This window comes from Parus major, chromosome 4 (genome assembly GCF_001522545.3).
Source record: "Parus major isolate Abel chromosome 4, Parus_major1.1, whole genome shotgun sequence".
NCBI classification, from domain to species: Eukaryota; Metazoa; Chordata; class Aves; order Passeriformes; family Paridae; genus Parus; species Parus major.
This window is the reverse complement of record NC_031771.1, coordinates 42,066,347-42,083,702: the sequence shown is the minus strand read 5'-3', so window position 1 is coordinate 42,083,702 and position 17,356 is coordinate 42,066,347.

Sequence of the window (17,356 nt, the reverse complement as noted above, 5' to 3'; positions counted from 1 at the left end):
GGACACAAATCAGTCAGGTTTGAAAAGGTACAGGGAGAATAGCAGTTTCTTTGCTGATCAGAGTACTCTCTTTACAGGGGTACAAATCATGTTTCAACAGTCTGGGGAAGCAGACTACCTCAATTCTCACAATCACATTCTTTACCCCAAAGCCAGAAATCCTAACCCAAAGCTCTTTTTTCTATGTATTTTACCTTTGCGAACAAGTTGATGGATTACACTGTTTTTAATCATCTGACTATCTTTTCACATCTCTCATCCAAGATGAAAAATCATAGCAAATATTGTACCACTTCCTCATTGTTTTCTGCTGTGGCCATAGCAAAATTAATCCTCTGAACATTTAGTAGCTGATGTGTGGCAATGTGGGACCAGAAGAAAAGCATCAACAGGAAAGGAAAGGAAGTGACCGGGCACTGACTGTATTCTTCACTGGGTTTCTGTCACCAAAGGTTGTCACCAACCAAAGGTTAAAAAATACATTCCACATTGTTTTCTGGAGGGGGACGCCCAAACAAGCCATGCACAAAATTCATAGAATAATCATTAAGGACAAAAGGAAGTATTAGGACATGTAGTGTGACCTTTGAAAACCACAGGCTGCAAAAGGAGCCCACTGGGACGCAATGCTTCATTATTGAAGTACAAATTCTACTAGAAGAGAAGAGGAATATTTACTAGAAGCTTGAGCCTGGCTGAAGTTAGAGCCAGACAATTAATAGCAGATGAATGGCTCAGAGCCTGCACATTATTCAGGAGGATTTTAGGATCACATATAATAGCAACTTTAGCACTGTGTTGAGATTATTCTAAAAAGACAAACTGTATAATCATATATTTGAGGGCTATAACATACACATTTATATTTATATCTGTACTCTGTGAGAGGTCAGGAATATTTCTGGAATTCTACTAGTATAACATTTATTAACTACACAGTAAACATAGCTGATAAGCATTTTGAAATTATTTCATTTCACTGAATTGCTGATTCAGTGCTTGTAATACATTACCATTCCAACCCTTTCAGTTGTGGGAGTCACCAAGGTGACCCTTCCTTGTAACACTCGTAGTAAGCAATGTGGACACTTTTTTCTTCCTGCCCAGACTCAGAAGGAGCTGATTAAAGCTAACAATGCCAAGGAAACAATAAGGAAAGCACAGAACCTTGGGAGGGGCTGGAGGGTTCCCTCGAGAACCATCCTGCAGCTGAGGGAGCAGTCAGGGAAAGAGCCCAGCTGTGTTCCTTTCCACAGCCAGCATCACATTTTCCAGGCAAGCCCTGGATACAGAACACCACAGACTGGGAAAACTGATCTACTGAGACTGCATGGTGGAGACTTCCAGGCCATCCTCTGGGGCATTGCTTTCTCTGCAGAGATTATAATTCAGTGGTAGCATTTTCAGCTGAGACCAGCAGTGAAATGCTGGGCAATGAAGAGGTGAGATGGGAATTGTGAGTCCAAGAACGACATGGTGCAAACTAACAGGTGCAGATGTAGATAGGGATGCCAAATCTCCAGGCTTAAATTGGTAGGAAGGACTTTCTATTGGCATTAGAAATGAGTGGTGAAAGCAACCGTTTGGGTGAAAAGGGTGAGAACCTTATGAAAGTGACATGGATCTCAGATTATCTGGTTTTGGACCTTTGTCCATAAAATGCCACAGGATGCGAGTCAGCAGGAATTCCCCATAAGCCTGAAATTAGACCTAAATTGCAGGAAATGCTATGCCAACACTGAGGTGTTGGCACCACACACGACACACCTCCTTATTCTTTGACATCTGCAAACTGTCATGTGCCAAGAAAAAGGTAACCGAGCAGTTCAAGGAAGGAAGACATTGAGATCAGGGTCACTGAGACTGCCAAGAAGACTTCTTTTATTTCAGAATTAGAAATACAGGAATATTTAATTTATAAAAGGTGAGAATCTAAACATAAAATCATAATTTCTAAAGTTTTAAAAGTGATAGCTTTTTTAACCCCAAAAATATAGCAACAGGTGTCAGCGAAGAACAAATCTGTCTAATGTCCACAGATGCATGAACAGTCACTATATAGAATAAGCCTCTGTCTCTTCATTCCTTTCCCTCTGCCTGATTTATAATGTTATTTACTCTATTCACACAGCTTAACTGTGAATTTTCTATCCTCTTGTTATCATTTCAGTCACTAGATTTTTGTGTGTCTGTGTGTGTGAACCTGTGAAAATATTTTGATTGAACTGGTGCAAAAATATTTCAGGCAAATCCAAGGTATGGATGTCAAAACATGCCAGGAGAATAACACAACTACTGGTGTCTAATAACATTATCCAGTTATTAAAGGAACCAAGTGAGAAAACATAGGTATATGTTTTCTAGCTAGCTGGAAAAAAGAAAAATAAAAAGATCCTGACTAAAAGTTATTAAATGACTTTGAATACTGCCTCCCTTCCTTAATCCATGTGGCCTACAAAGCATGGCCCTAGCTGGGCAGGAGAGCACACATAAGTAGGCAGCTTTACCACGCTCAACTGGTGCAGCCAGCGAAAGTCACTTTCCGTAGCCTCCAGCCTTCCTCTTGGATATGCGTGTCATCAGGAAAACTAAGTCCAGGCTCCCTACTTTCTCTTCCGCCCCTTTAGCTCCACATGTTTCCTGACCCTTGGCTCCTCTGCTACGAGGGCTTGCCACCTGCATGCCGGCTCTGCTAGCACAACCACATCCTGTACCTTCCCCTGGCCAGGGGTCATTACTTTCATCGGCCCATAGGGTAGCTGTGAGCTGGGAATGTATTTGGGTTTAAACTACCCTTGTGAATGAAAACAAGCCAGTGTTTCCATTGCAGGGTGCAGCAGGGAGAGCTGAATAGTAAAAAAGGAACCAAAGACTGTGTAGCATCAGGCTGGTTGCCTCTTTGGGTATGATGATGAGTGCCACATGGGGATGGGAACCTGGGCCTTTGCAAATTGGCTTACAGAGGTTACAGAGTGTGTGAAAAAGCTGAGTGCTGTTTCTCCAAATATGTCTGTCCTCCTCTCCCAAGGAAGACATTGCAATGAGTGACAAGGAAAAAAAGTAATTTGCACTTTCTCTTATATTTCCCATCCCATTTCTGTTGCCATAATGTGTCCTGCCCAATTTTTTCCTCTGGTGATTTTCCCAGAATAAGAATCTCTTCACATGAGATGCTGTTTCTGAGTAAACAAGAAAATAGCCATATCTGAAGGGTGAGCAGGAGACATCATCAAGGACATAATTTAATAGAGAAAAAAAAAATCCTAAAATGTCAGTGGCAGGAGGAGAAACATGTCTGTCTCCATATGTTCAGGCATAGAAGAAAAAAAGTCTCATTCCAGTTAAGTTCAGCATGGAGTTTTTCTTACCTCTATTGATCCAGCTCCCCAGACAGCTGCTATTCTGGTGCTACAGGCAATGAAATTACTGCCCACTTGCAGTTACTGGGTTGTATCATTGAAGGACAGTGACTAAACAGTGGAAACAGGTCCTCCCACCTGAGTCCCCAGTGCGATGTTCTCCAAGAGGACAAGGCAGGCTGAGGAGTAGCACAACACTCTCTGGCTGGGGGGTGGCTTTGGAAAGCCATGGAACCCCTGAACATGCTAATGAGGGCTGCAACAAAATCCAGAGTGCTAATGTGTTACTATGTCCAAACGTACTTCAGGTGCCAAATGCCAAAGTACCTTGGATTTATTCATTGCAAATTGTAGAAAAATGAAAGGCCAGTGCCTTTCAAAAAGACACCACAGTGTTTCCAAAGGAAGTCCAGTTCTGACCTCCTGTGTACTGATGCAGACCGGAAAACTCTGCATGAACATCCTTCACTGGTCAATGTAAGTTATCTGAAATGCCACTTAAAACTAACTCACCCTGAGAGTGCCAAAAGACTGAGAAAAAATTCAGCAACATTTCTGATAGGCTTATTCAACTTAATAATCCTTTTGACAGAAACCCAAATTCAGTAACCCTTTATTTCTCTGAAGCTGGTAATGACTTCTGCTCAGTGTGATGAAAGAAGAAACACCAAGTAGTCCTTCATCTGAAATATGACCTTCTGATTGCAGTGCAGAGAGTCCTCACACAGGTCCATAACTACCATCAATGAGTAAAAAAATAATTTTACCCATGAGCTGATATCAGATTGTGTTCTTAAAAACAATGGTTAGTGTTCCATGTGAGAAAGAACCTACACAAAGAATAACACCAACTTTCATTCATCAGGAAGTGTTTGCACAGCCTATAGAAATCAGTTGGTTTTATAAAAAACACACAACTGCAAAAGTTATATCCTCTTTGGAATTCAATTGGTTTGAATAAATGGTAAGGCTGTTGCCACCAGTAAAGTTAATCTAGATTTCTTCAGTATGAACAGGTTAGACTTAATTCTTAATGGTTGGATATTACCGATTATCTACCTGAAGTCATTACTTTTAAAACTGTAATAGAGAGAAAGATATAATCCTCTACTGTGAGTGTAGTGGGGCTTTTTATGGAGTGGGAACAGAGACATCATTTTCTTCAAAGTGAACATCAACACACAGTGATAAACAATGAAGTTCCAATACAGGCAAAAACTTGTGTCAAATTTTGGAGGTGATATTTGGGGACAGCCTTAACCTGGAAGAGATTTACTTTGGGAGATGACACAACAGCAAAGCAGGCTCTCCGCACTTTATCCATCACACTGAAGGGTCTGTACATTGTCCTATTCCAGAGGTGAAAGAAACTGCCTCTTATCTTTGGATCAACTTTAGTAATAGCTGGATAGCACTTTGGAATTGCAGCCTTTATACCCTGGAGGACTTGTAATGGTCTGGATAAGGAGGAACTTCCATTTGATGTCAAGCACCAGAAAAGGCTCTGCAAAATGAATTCTTATGAAGGCTGGAAGTGTCTGGGTTTGGTATGTTTAGTGGTAGAAAATGCTCTAGTTGTGAGAGAGGACGTTATAGGGGGGAAAAAAACACAGTATCTGAAGAGACAATCTGCTGAACATGTAAGTGAAAAAAGTGTTTCAAGAGCTCTTACCTAATTGATAAAGGTCTTATAGGCACAGAAATTTTTCCTTCTATGAAATACTTCTCAAAATGACCATTATCAGTCCAGAGGCCACAGTAAATATTTAGATTTTTCTTAGGTTTTGTTTGAGCCTGACTGTCTTAATCCAGTGTTAACAACTACAGTTTTGAGTTACCATTAACAAGAAAGGGTGTAAAACCCAAGCCACCCTTTCTTGGCTGTGCAAGTTGACTACTGTGCTGTATAACAAATGGGCTACCATGGTGGGCTTTCCTAAAATAAAGGCCCTATAGTCATATTATAGCCCAGAGAAGCTAGCACAGGAACAGAGGCCACTTTGCCCAGTTTCTGAATCGCAGTGGAGGAGAGGGAGCTGCTGCAGCCAGCATCACTCTGGCTACGGAGGCAGCACAGCAAACAGATACAAGTACTGGGCCCAGCAGGGACATCCAGACCAGCTCAGATGCTAGACTGGAATGGCTGATCAGTGAAAGTACTTTAAAATCTTTGGATGGAGAGTCCATGTAAATCCTGTTTGAGGTGAGTAAGTCCTTTTTGTGCTCCTGGTCCTTTGATGAGCAAAGGATTTGAAGACCAGCAGTGTATTTATTTTACAACGCATTCAGCGTGTATACTTCTGAATGATAAGATGGTTTATCTGTTGTTTGCTTAATCTTTTCCTGTCATTCATGGAGATTAAGCACCATTTTCATTGTAAACATTCTCTCTGCTCCCCTTATAATTCCCTAAGGATGCACTACTTCAGATATCCCTTCAAATAATGAACAGGCAAGGACTAATAAATATTTCACACATAAAAAGGAATCTTGTAGCAAAAGGCTCTAATATCTCCCTTCCATCTGATTTTTACTCCTTGAAACTTTTCTTATAACTCAGAGAAAAATATGGACTTCCAGTGAAAGTGGCAAGCACACCCAGACCTAGATAAAATAAAACTATGGAAAACTAACTGTCAGGAAGCAGAGCACTTATTTTGTGTGCCCATCCCACTTCCTATAATGCATTTTAAAGCAGGGGCTGTTCTGTATCACAGCTCAATGAAGTTTACTATACCTTTTTCCATCGTCATCTAAAGCACACTGTGCTTTTAAGACTAAAGATTAAGTAAGGGGAAATTGAAAACATAATACATACTGAAATTTCTGTACTTGTAAAATCCAAGTTAAAAAAAATGTCAAAAAAGGAAGAATACCAGAAGGCTCATATAGGTTTCCCTCAGCTGGTTTTTAAGTAAAAGTTACCAGTCTATCCCGATTCTAGTCATCAGAGAATAATTAATTAGTAAGGCATAAGGCATTTCATTTCAATGGCTCTGATAAATTCCCAATGCCCAGTATGGTCAGAAATCATGCCACCTTTGGTTTTTTTTCACATATCTTGAAGGTATTGCTTCCTTCATTTTGTTTACTGCCCAAGTACTCACCGTCTGAGAAAAAACCCCAAACTACAAAACAGTGGATGAAGCTGTGTGCATCTAAACATCTAATTCCTTTTAACAAGAATCCTGGAGCAATTAAGTCCACAGATCCCAAATTTTATGCACAGTTCCTCATTTTAAAAGAAATGTTAAGAAAACAGAAACTGTGGGTTTTCTTTGAAAAAGGTCTGATTTATGAGCTGGAAAAACTCGTGGTGATTTCTGTCACCCATTTCTCAGAAGCTGCTACTTTTGCTGTAGGATGTCTCATTGGCCTCTGCGAATCCATGGGGTTTACAATTCAGCAAAATCTCAGAATAAGTGCCTATTTTGTGAAAAGATAATAAGCTGAAGTGGTTCAGTAAGGGCAATATACTTTAGGAAAGAAGACTGAAGAGATAGGGACATGGACACCTAAATCCATCACATCTGCTTAGGCATGTATCCTGCTTCTGAGGTCTTCCACAACATGGACATAGCTGATCATGCAATACTTAGCCAGTCCCATGATACTTGCATCCAGACACCTCTAAATGAAGTAGATGATGGAGCATCACTGGACACAGAAGTGGCTTTGGAGCTTCCCCTTCCACTTTCTAACCAAGTCATGCCTACCGTTTGCTGACAAAAAATAGTCAGCAATTCGTCACTGCCAGCATGGGCACCAGAGCTCTGCGTTCACTCAGAGCTGAGCTGTTGATGCCATGGCTTGATCTCTCATCTTCCTTTCATGTGGTGAGTCCCACTGTGGTCCCTGCCATGGCAAATGAAACTGCATGAGTAGGAAGTTAGCTATTCTGGCAGCTAAACATATTTTTGACCACAGAGTTATAGCAATAACCAAAGCTGCTGGATGGTCAGCTTTCAAAATCTTGAGCTTGGATCATTCACCATGACACACATGTACTGATAGTAGTGAAAAACTTTGGTTCAGAACTTGTGTTTTACTGGTGGTATTAATCTCAACCAGAGATGGAAAATTTAACTTGCATTACCCATAAACACAGTAGGTTCAGGTCCTGATGTCATGCTTCACATGTGGGCTGAGCTGAGCCTTCTGAGAAAGATGTTCCCAGCCTCTTCCCCAGACATCCCTGTGGCTTTCTTAGGGCCAGCACAAGTGCTACAGTCCTAGGGGAAACAGATCCTTCCCACCCTAAACAGAGTATTGGTTTTAGGGCTAATCTGAATATTGCTGGCCAGCTGATGCCTCAGACATGGCATCTGAAAATGAAGCTGAATATTTCAACTTTTCCAGCCTGATCCAGGGGCACTGGAAGGGATCCCATGATACGCCTCCAGGCATAAGCTGTCACTTCTCTTTATTGATGTACAGTGAGTTGGTCAATTGAGTTCATCTGGCAGTAGACAGACTGAATTCCAAGAAACATCCTTCCATCAGTTCAGGTCAACAAAACAACACAACCCATAATCATGCAATTATTAGAGAGTAGAGAATTTATGATAAAAGCTGAGAAGGATTGATCAACTCCTTGCTGGCAGTGAGCACTCAGGTCTGATTTGGTAAATCATGAAATTGCACCAGAATGCTGCTGCCTCAACTGAATCAAGTGAATCATGTTCTCTGCAGATCTTCCTGTTTTCCAAAAAATCATCTTCTGAACTGGCATAAGCAGCAGTGTCACTTGCCTTTGCAGACTGAATCACATTTTCAATTCCCTCTTTGTGTTCTCCTGTTCTTCCCTGAGAGCACAGAGTCTGGATGATTGTTCTGGAGTTTTCACCAACCTTAACTTCATACAAATTTTTATTTTCTTTCTCTGTTTTGGAAGCTGTTGATTTTAAAACCTCACACCTACTGTAAAGGAAAGTCTTGATCTGACACAATCACATTTCAAGACTGTGTTGAGTTTTGACCTCTTGTGAGCACCTTGCTGCAGTGACCTCGTTCAGAATGACAGCAGGCTTTCGGAGAGGGAACCTTTCCAGCAAGCTCTCAGTGAGGTGTGCAGCGAAGGCAAGCGCAGATGGGGAAAGAAACAGCTCTGGGGCTCTGGCCTGTTTGATGGAAATGAAAAAACATCAGCAAATTTGTAAGAGCTGACTGAGGCCTTTTTCAAAGAAGCACAACAGCTGCAGGGCTGACTTTGAGGCTGTCATCCTGTGCTGTGCGGTGCACTTTGACCACACTCTCACAAACACCGTCTTCCAGTTACAGGCAGGCTTGGTCACTTTGCTGCAGAAAATGTGGGGTGAAATGATAACCAGCACTGCAAGACATGTAGCAGTGAGCAACAAGCACATCCACAGTTAGAGTAACAACAATGAAGATGTTCATCATTAATAAAAACAACAGCTCAGGAGAAGAGGTGGGAGGAGTCATAAAATTAAAAAAGGTTAATTGACAAAACTTTATTTTTCAATATGCAAATTTCTTAATTAAAGAAGGTAATTTGATTTGGACATCACCTCTAACAACACTTGTAATTCGACCTCACATAGGTCCTGCTGCTTATGATTTGTTTTAGTTCAGTCTTGCAAGTCCTGCCCTTGTTATTCCTGAAGAGGTTTCAGCTTGTGTCCTCAGCTTTAAGCATATATGTATCTCCCATGGCTTTCACAAACAGCAAGAGTGTTTTGAGGCTGACATGCACTATGTTGACATGCACTATGGGACTGCAGCTTGGGCACTCATCTGCAGCACATCGTGAGATCAAGCCTTGCATGATTTAAAGCTGTCATTCAACATGTTGTCCTGTAATAAGGTTTTTCTGGACTCGAGGAGCTGAGTCTAGGCTGTGTGTCATTTGGAGAAAAGTGACTTTTGCAGTGAGAGCAGGAATATGTCTTAAGGAGTGAGTAATTTTGCTGCATGCTGCAGTTTCCACCACAGTGCTTTACTTCAAGTGCTGCTTCTTGCCTCAGGGAATATTTTCCCACTCTCTGGTGTTTATAATAATGAAAAGGCTGGTCTTGATTTGGAAAGAGAAATGTGTGCAGATAAGATAAAATTGCTGCTGAGGAACTAAGAGCAGTCCTTTCTTTGCATTGCCATTTGCCGAAGGCTAGCGTCTCATACATACCCAGCCTCCCTCTATCTCAGGAGCAAGCAGCAGAGCCCAGTGCTGTATATACTGTTCAGCCAGTTTCCCAGACATCAGGAAATGAACGTTTTGACAACTTAGCCAAAATAACAAAATAGCTAAAGTTAACAGGATAGCAGCTGTGAGGACTTATTTCTCACATGGGGCTTACCGACAAATGTTATTGCATGCTGAGGTGGAAGGATGGGACACCAAATTCCCCCTTAATTTTACATATTTATTAATAGAAATAGCTTTTGTAGCAGGGGAGAGGCTCACCCTATTAAAGTTTGAAGTCTAAAGCCCTCTGATTGCTTACAGAGAGAAGACACAGGCAGTCTTTCTCCATTGCAACACTAGCATTTTCTGTCATAGTCCAGGTGAACACATTTAGAAAGGGAAGATAGCTTTAAGTCAGTCGTAAGTCAAAAGGTTTTAGCAATAGGTTTTTTATTTGCTGTTGGATTAGGTTTCTTTAGAAAAGGGGACAAACAGGAAACGGGGATCTCTCCTGCACGAGGCTGTGCTCCTGCTGAGCTGTTCCACCCCACTGCACCAGGCAGGAGCAGGGCAGTCCCCGTTCCCCACCTCCCTGTGGCAGCATGATGAATGATGAGGTGCCAAGGCTGTGGCTCAAAAGGCAGAGACCAGGAAAATCCTGCATCCCTGTGAATCATGAAGACAAGATAGGAGTGCAAAGCCTTTTGTTGAAGGGCTAGGAAAATTCCTGTACATCCAACACAGGACTTCTGCTCTCCAGACTTATACAAAATAGGCCAGCCAGTAATCATAGTAGGATTTGGGGGCCATCCATGCTGCTGCAAGGAGAAGTAGATCCATGAGCACATGGCATCACCACGAATGAATGTTATTCCCACACAGCAAGGCTGGAGAAGGAACCACTGGAGCAATGATTTTGCTCAGCAGTAGAAATTTAAATTGCTGGAAAATTGTGCAAGTGAGCCTAGAGCTCTGGAATTTGGAGCCACGGTGGCAGTTAGGGAGGACTCAGCATCCCAAGGCTGTGTGATGGAAGTAGGATGCAAAAAGACCATATTACTTCCAGGTGAGCAGGTCTGCATGCACTGCCCCTGGAGAGGGCTTCTAGCAGGACTCGAGGCATTCTCATTCCCAGGTTGGTCACACCTAGCCTGGGTATTTTTGTATTGGGCTCCAGAGCACAGCATGTCCTATAAGATTTTATGTCTATCATAAAAAAATCAAGACAGGTGCCTTCCTGAGGTAATCAGTTTTACAAAGGGACAAGTTTTCACTTATAATGGAGGAAGAGAAGTGTCGTGGGATAAAGCTGGATCTGGTATAAGCTGGTGTTACTTATTCAGAGTCACTGAAACCACCTCCATTTATACCAACTGATTCAGCTTTTGCAGTATGAGAGAATTCAGCCAGTGGGAAGCTCAGTTGGGAGAAATGACAAGTGGAAGGCAGAATATGAAGCTGATATGGGATGGCCTTTATGAAATTCTCCCAACAATTCTCAGACATTCATGAGAAACATATAATGAGGTGACAGTGTTGACAAGTGTTATCATTGGTCCCAGTTATGCTATAATGCAGAGGGCAGAAGCAAAGGCAGTGTTTGTGATGCTACAGGACTTCTGTAAAGCAAGAAACATTTATGAAAGGTTCATTCTAGACTTGCAGAAGCTCTCACTGAGGTTTTGTAAATATTTGGTATTAACAAACCTGGTCCTTCACATGCCTTATACCTTCGGCTTTTCATAATGCCTTTGTCCTTAAGACAAACCACAGCCCCATTCAGAACAGGCTGTTGCTCTGGTAATTTTTTTCTACCAGCACCAGAAAAGAAGGTTCTATTTCATTCTGTGAAGGAATAGCTGCTGTGTGGCATGATCCTGGACCAAGAGAAGAAAAAACCCTGGAAAATGTTTTTACAAATAGAGGGCTTTTATCACCATGGTGTGCCCTTTCCTTTGACTTGATATAAAGATGAAATTGTATCTCAAACATCTCAGAACTGGTCTGCTTAGACCCAGCCAGGAGGGTGCTTGTCCCCTACTGCCTGGGGGTGGAGATGGGGTGTGGTGTTTTAGGAGTGATGGAGAAGGTGAAGATACCCCAGGGCTCGGGGAGCACAGCCCCCCCAGAGCCACGGGGGTGTTGCTGCTGAGCAGGGAAGTGGGGCAGGGGCTGGCTGAGCAGGGGCAGAGGTGCCACAAGCATGGGGCCGGGTCAGGAGCAAGACCAGCACTGTGGTGTCATTTTAAGGCCCAAGAAGGGACACCCATTTTTTCTTGATCATATAATCTTAAAACAACTTTTATTGCTTTTTCTCTTACCAATGCTCAAATTAACTTTACTTGGCCTCTGGGGAGTTAATCTTGTCCTTAAAGTTAAGCACAGGTACAAGTGCTTTTCTGGAGCAGACACAGTGTACAATGCCCCTGGCAGGATCAACCACACACTACAAAGAATCTGCAGACCCCTTTTATACACTCAAGAATCTGCAGAAAGTAAATATACCATTTATGCACACAAGAATTTCTACAAGAAACCTGATTCTATGAATTATATTCATTTACCTAAGAGTGCAGGAATTTCTCATGTAGCCTAAAGCAAATAATCTCAAATGTCCAATATTAATTGCAAACTATTTGTAAATGGTCTGCAGCCAAAACTCATGTGCAGAAATTACACAGCTAAAAATTTATAACAAAGAAATCTGTTTACCAGTAATTTCTCTGGGAAATAATGAGCCAGGTTCAACAAGTCTTTCAAACTATTTTATAAAACTTTATTTCTAAACAAAAGTGTTTGCTGTCATGCTGCGAATGTCAGAGCAATGCCCAAACCAGGTGTGCAAACAGGACTACAAGCAGAAGCATGGACTGGGCCCAAAGGAGATCCTCAAAATGTGATGAAAGTTTTCTTTATAATTAAAATCATCAAGAACTGAGAAAAGTCATAATGAGAAGGCAAGACTTGGATTGCTGAAGTAAATTTGGGTTTTCTTATTTTAACTACCCATCCTTTGTGGTACCAAAATGTATTTTATTTAATTGATCTTGACTGGTGTAACTGTATTTATTCTAATTAGGCTCTTACTCTAATGCGTATTCTAGTAATATCCTCTCCAGCAGTGCACAAACACAGGTTTGCCCAAATGCATCTCCAGATGACCTTGAGAAACAACAATCCCACCACAGCCCATAGGTCCTTTTTCTCTTGGATCCTCACTGAGAACCTCCTGTGGCCTTCAGACTTGTTTTTATGCACTACAGACAGGATGCTGCTGTCTGTCCCACGGTAACAGCCCATATCTGCTCTGCCTGGAGAGGCCTTCAAGAGTCAGCTGGGGCCCATTAGGCATTTTACAGGATTATATTCTCTGCTTGTAGTCCTAGAGAAACTTGTACTCATTTTACTGGTGAAAGCAACCGGTGCATTTGCACTCATGGTGCAGCTCATCTCTAGAAGGGTGACCACCGCTGGGTCCCTGAAGCCTGGGATGAGGGTGTGGCTAGGAGGATGACGTGAGGAGGAGAGCTGATGGCCAAGGAAGGGTCTGGGTGAGCCAGAAAAACCTTTTCTCCAGCGGTCCACACAGCCCATGCAGAAGGCAACAGTTGTTTTTCCTGAACGTAATTTGAAAAGCAGGTGTGATCCAGCTGCAGGAGAGCTTGGACCATATGGAGGTACATTTTATTGCCAAATAACCTTGATGAGCCAACACTTTACCAGCATTTGCTGTCTGGTGTTGGCTCATTAGTCACTTTTCCCTTCTTGGAGTATAGCAAGAAGTGATAATGAAGAGGGTCTAACTTCACCATCTTTCTCAGCAGCCATCCTAACTCCAGTGCATGCCCACTGGAGATAGCCTTGCTTACTGTCTGCCCACTGAGTGCCTGTTTAGTCATCACTTCGCTGATACTTACAGGAAAGAGCCATTGTTCCTGGGCTTCCTCGTCAATAGTACGAGTTCCTGAATTTCTATTGGTAAGTGAAAGAAAACATCTCTGAAGAAATCTTTGGTTCTGATTCATAACTGTCAACATTTTCTGACTATAATCTGCATTAATTGGTTTAATTTTTTTAATTCATAGCCTGTAAAGCAGCAAGGGGGATTTAAGCAAACTTCTTTGGGCAAGATTATGGTGCAATTCACAAGAACTGAAATGCCAAAACAATAGCAACCAGCAAACATAAGTGACTGCCTGGAGCATCACTGAATTTTGAAAGCTGCTCAGCCCTGCGTTGCTGTTTGGAAGAGGAAAGCAAGGTGCTTCTCAAGGGGAATTTTCAATGTAGCCAACATATTTATCAAGTTAGAACACAGGAAAGGAACATAGGCAAAAAGAAATAATTTTAATTGAGTTGATAAGCATAATAGCTTCCTGGTTCAACATAATAAGGGACACAAATTATTCAGTCATTTTCCAGTACCCATCTGATATTTGACTGGTTTATAATGTTAGTATTGCTGTTCAGCTAGGAAGGGAAAGAAATTACATCTTCTGGAAATTAGGAAGAAGAGAAACAAAGCATAGAAAATAGAAAGTTGGGGAGCAATCAATGTATCTAAGAAAATCACTAGGATAAATGGGAATCTGAAAAAGTTGGGTAAGAATGAGACTTTTTTAATAAAGCAGAGACCTATATGGATATATTGCTTTTTCTGTAGGCTGTGTCCTGAATATGCAGTAACTTTCTTTATCTAGCTAACATTGTAAGGAGATACGGAATTTGCCTAGTTAAATGTGCTTAGATAATAAAAGTTTTTCATCTAAGTGCTGTTCTGTAATAGACATGGCCTTCACTAAGATAATGAGTGATTTAGATAAAGATGGGCATACTGTATTAACTTTGAAGATGTAATCTTCACTAGGAAATTCTGAAAACTGAAACTAAATTAGCATTCTAGTAATTGTACATGTCCAGGAACACTTCAGTAGATAAGTGCAACAACAGCACCCGAAAGCTGTTAAACTCTTTGGCTGCTAAAAATGTGATCTACATGGCATCTACATAAAATTACAGACTCATGTCACTCATGCCAAGTGGAGAAAAAAAAAATCCAAGAACAAAAAAACAGTAATATTGTAAAACATTTTGACATTGCTTTGGGTGTTTGCATTAGTAGAGGTTAGGAGTTAAGGCTTTTATAGACCTAAGTCATGGTTCTGACTGTTTTCCTCTCAGACAGACACAATTTCATTTGTGCAGCCCTGTGCACACCCAGATGAATAGCACAGCATGGGCACAGTAAGGCTGGTACAGGCAATGTGATTTATCTGTAGGTGTGCAATAAACATTTTTCCTGACAGCTGCCAGCTGGCACTCCTAAGCCTCTGGAACAGTGGGACTGCAAAAATACAGGAAAAGACATATCCCGTATGCTTGTCATGGGGCATGGGAACTGGCCAGGCAGTAGAGGAAATCCTGTGCAGCAGGAGCAGTGCAGCAACCCTGGCACTACCTAAAATGCCTTGGGAGCTTCAATGTAGGGAAGGGAGTTCCTGAACCTGGGTTGCAAACCCGTGAGCTCATTCTCTGGGGTGGCACTGTCTCGGCCTCCTCGGGGTCCAGCCGCACCAGTGCCTAAGCATCCTTCTCATGGGGCCAGCAGCTCACTTTGCTGCTCTCACTGACTTCAAGGAAGCTACTCATATGCTTAAAATTAGCCCTGGAGCAGGGCCAGACTTCTCAGCACATTATGGGACAGAGCTGTTGACAGACAATTTTAACTCTCTCGCTTGTGAGAAGTTTGTACACACTCTCGGCAGAGCTGCCGGACCAAGGTCTTGGCCTCACATTGCTGCTGAAAAGCCCACGGTGCTTTTCATGAGAATTAAGATATCAGGATCATCAGTCTGACCAGATCAGGTGCTGATGCCAGTAAAACCCTCCTGCCCTGTTCTCCCTGGGTGTCTTTAAACATCCCTGGTGAACCAGTCTGCCGTACCCCAGCCCCAGGCAGTGAGACTTTGAAACAGTTTGGCATTAATTTGGATCTAATACTGAAAAGCATTAACCAAGAAAGGAAATACTCAGAGACTGATATTCCTAACTGCTATTTGTGTTCACATGTTCTGTGTTTGTACAGAGACAAATTAGGGAGTACAGCTGAGGCAGTCACAAAAAGTAAGGTGTTTCTGTGGTGAGATTTTGCCAGTAAGCAAGCAGGTGAGTAGAAAAAAAAACTGGAGAAATATTTCATTGGGTTGCTTGGCAGATTTTGCTTCTGCTGCTAGTTGGGCAGAATAATCTGGTAAGGATGCTCTGGTTAAGAAGGAAGACCAAAGGAAGGAAGACAAAATGCTTGGTTCCAGCAGGACAGCAGACTTTTGTCTTGCTAACCTTTATAATACTGATGTTACAATGAGGTGGCAAGGAAGAAGTACCATGAGAGGCAGCCCCTGACCACAGCAACAACAAAAAAATAAGACTGAATTAGCAGTTTTGAGCATGTTACATTTCCTGGGCATCTTCTTCTTTATCTTACTCTTGTTTTTGATCTATGGATGAGCGCGTCAGGAAGTGTCCTGAAAGCACCCCTTTAGCCTCATGCATGGAAATTTTGTAATTATAGGGCTACATCGACAGGCTCCCACTCCTGTCATGACACTTTGTATGGTTTATGTGGTTTAAACAAGAGAGGGAAAGAACTCACCTCCCCAAACCAGTGAAATAATGAGCAACAAAATGCACTCTTTTATCTTTTTGTCAAGTGAGGCAAGTCTATTATCTGCCCAAGCCTGTCTGCCCCAGAGCAGCATTTTACAGGCTGATTAGTGTATAGCTTCCTGCAGTAAACTGCCTGCAGGGACCAGAACACAGGAGGGGAAAGAGAAATTCAGGGATGAGATTTAAGCACCAGCCTTAGTTTTTGTGGCCTATTTTGTATGTCAATACATATTTAACTGTTAATTCATGGATATTATATGACCTGAATGTACAAACAAGTTTTGCAAACACAAAATAGCCTGCATCAACCCCAGGAGTCACTGCTGACCCTGAACCCAGAACAAAGCTAAATCAGAAAGGAGTGAACCATCTGGCTTTGGAAAAAGGTACCCCTGGAGCAGGCTGGTAGTAATGCCAGACAAGTTTGTAGGACAATGGTGGAGTTCTGTAGAGCCATTGTCTTCAGATTTGAAAAGACTCAGAGTTAATGCAGTTGAAAAGAGTTTCTGCTACACTAAAAATTATTATCTCTTAATACTTTATATTATTGGAAAGTAACTATAATTATTGTATACTATAATATCATACATATATTTATATGTTTATGTATATTATACCTATATTTATATATTTATACTATAATTATATACTATACCATACTATAATTGTAAAGGATTTGCTTGCATAATCTTGTTCTTATTCAGTTAGAGATGCCTGTTAAAAATGGCTACTTGTATAGATACAACCAGAAAAATGTATCTGTGACAGCAGGAAGAACCAACCGCTTATTAAGTGTCTGATTTGTGTAGCAAAGTAATGATGTGACAGTAAACTTCTTACACCTCCAAATTGCTAATGCTTTATTGCCTTGTGTAAAGCGGGACAAAGCTAGAAAGACATCAGGATATTTTGGGTTTATTGACTAAAAACCTTTGAAAGACTTGGAAGTATTATTTGCTGTCAGAGTATATGACTGTAAGGAGTCCATAAGCACACTAACAGAAGAACTGACAGAAACAATAAGCAAGAAAGTGGCATTATTTCTAAAAAAGCTTTCTGAAGGTGTCTCAGCAATGGAAAGAGGTGACTTGAAAGCTAACTGGGACCTTGTAGCACATCTCTTTGTATGAGCAATGCACAGCCCACTCAAATCAGCTCTGGTTCTGCAGAGGCAGCTGCAGTGCAG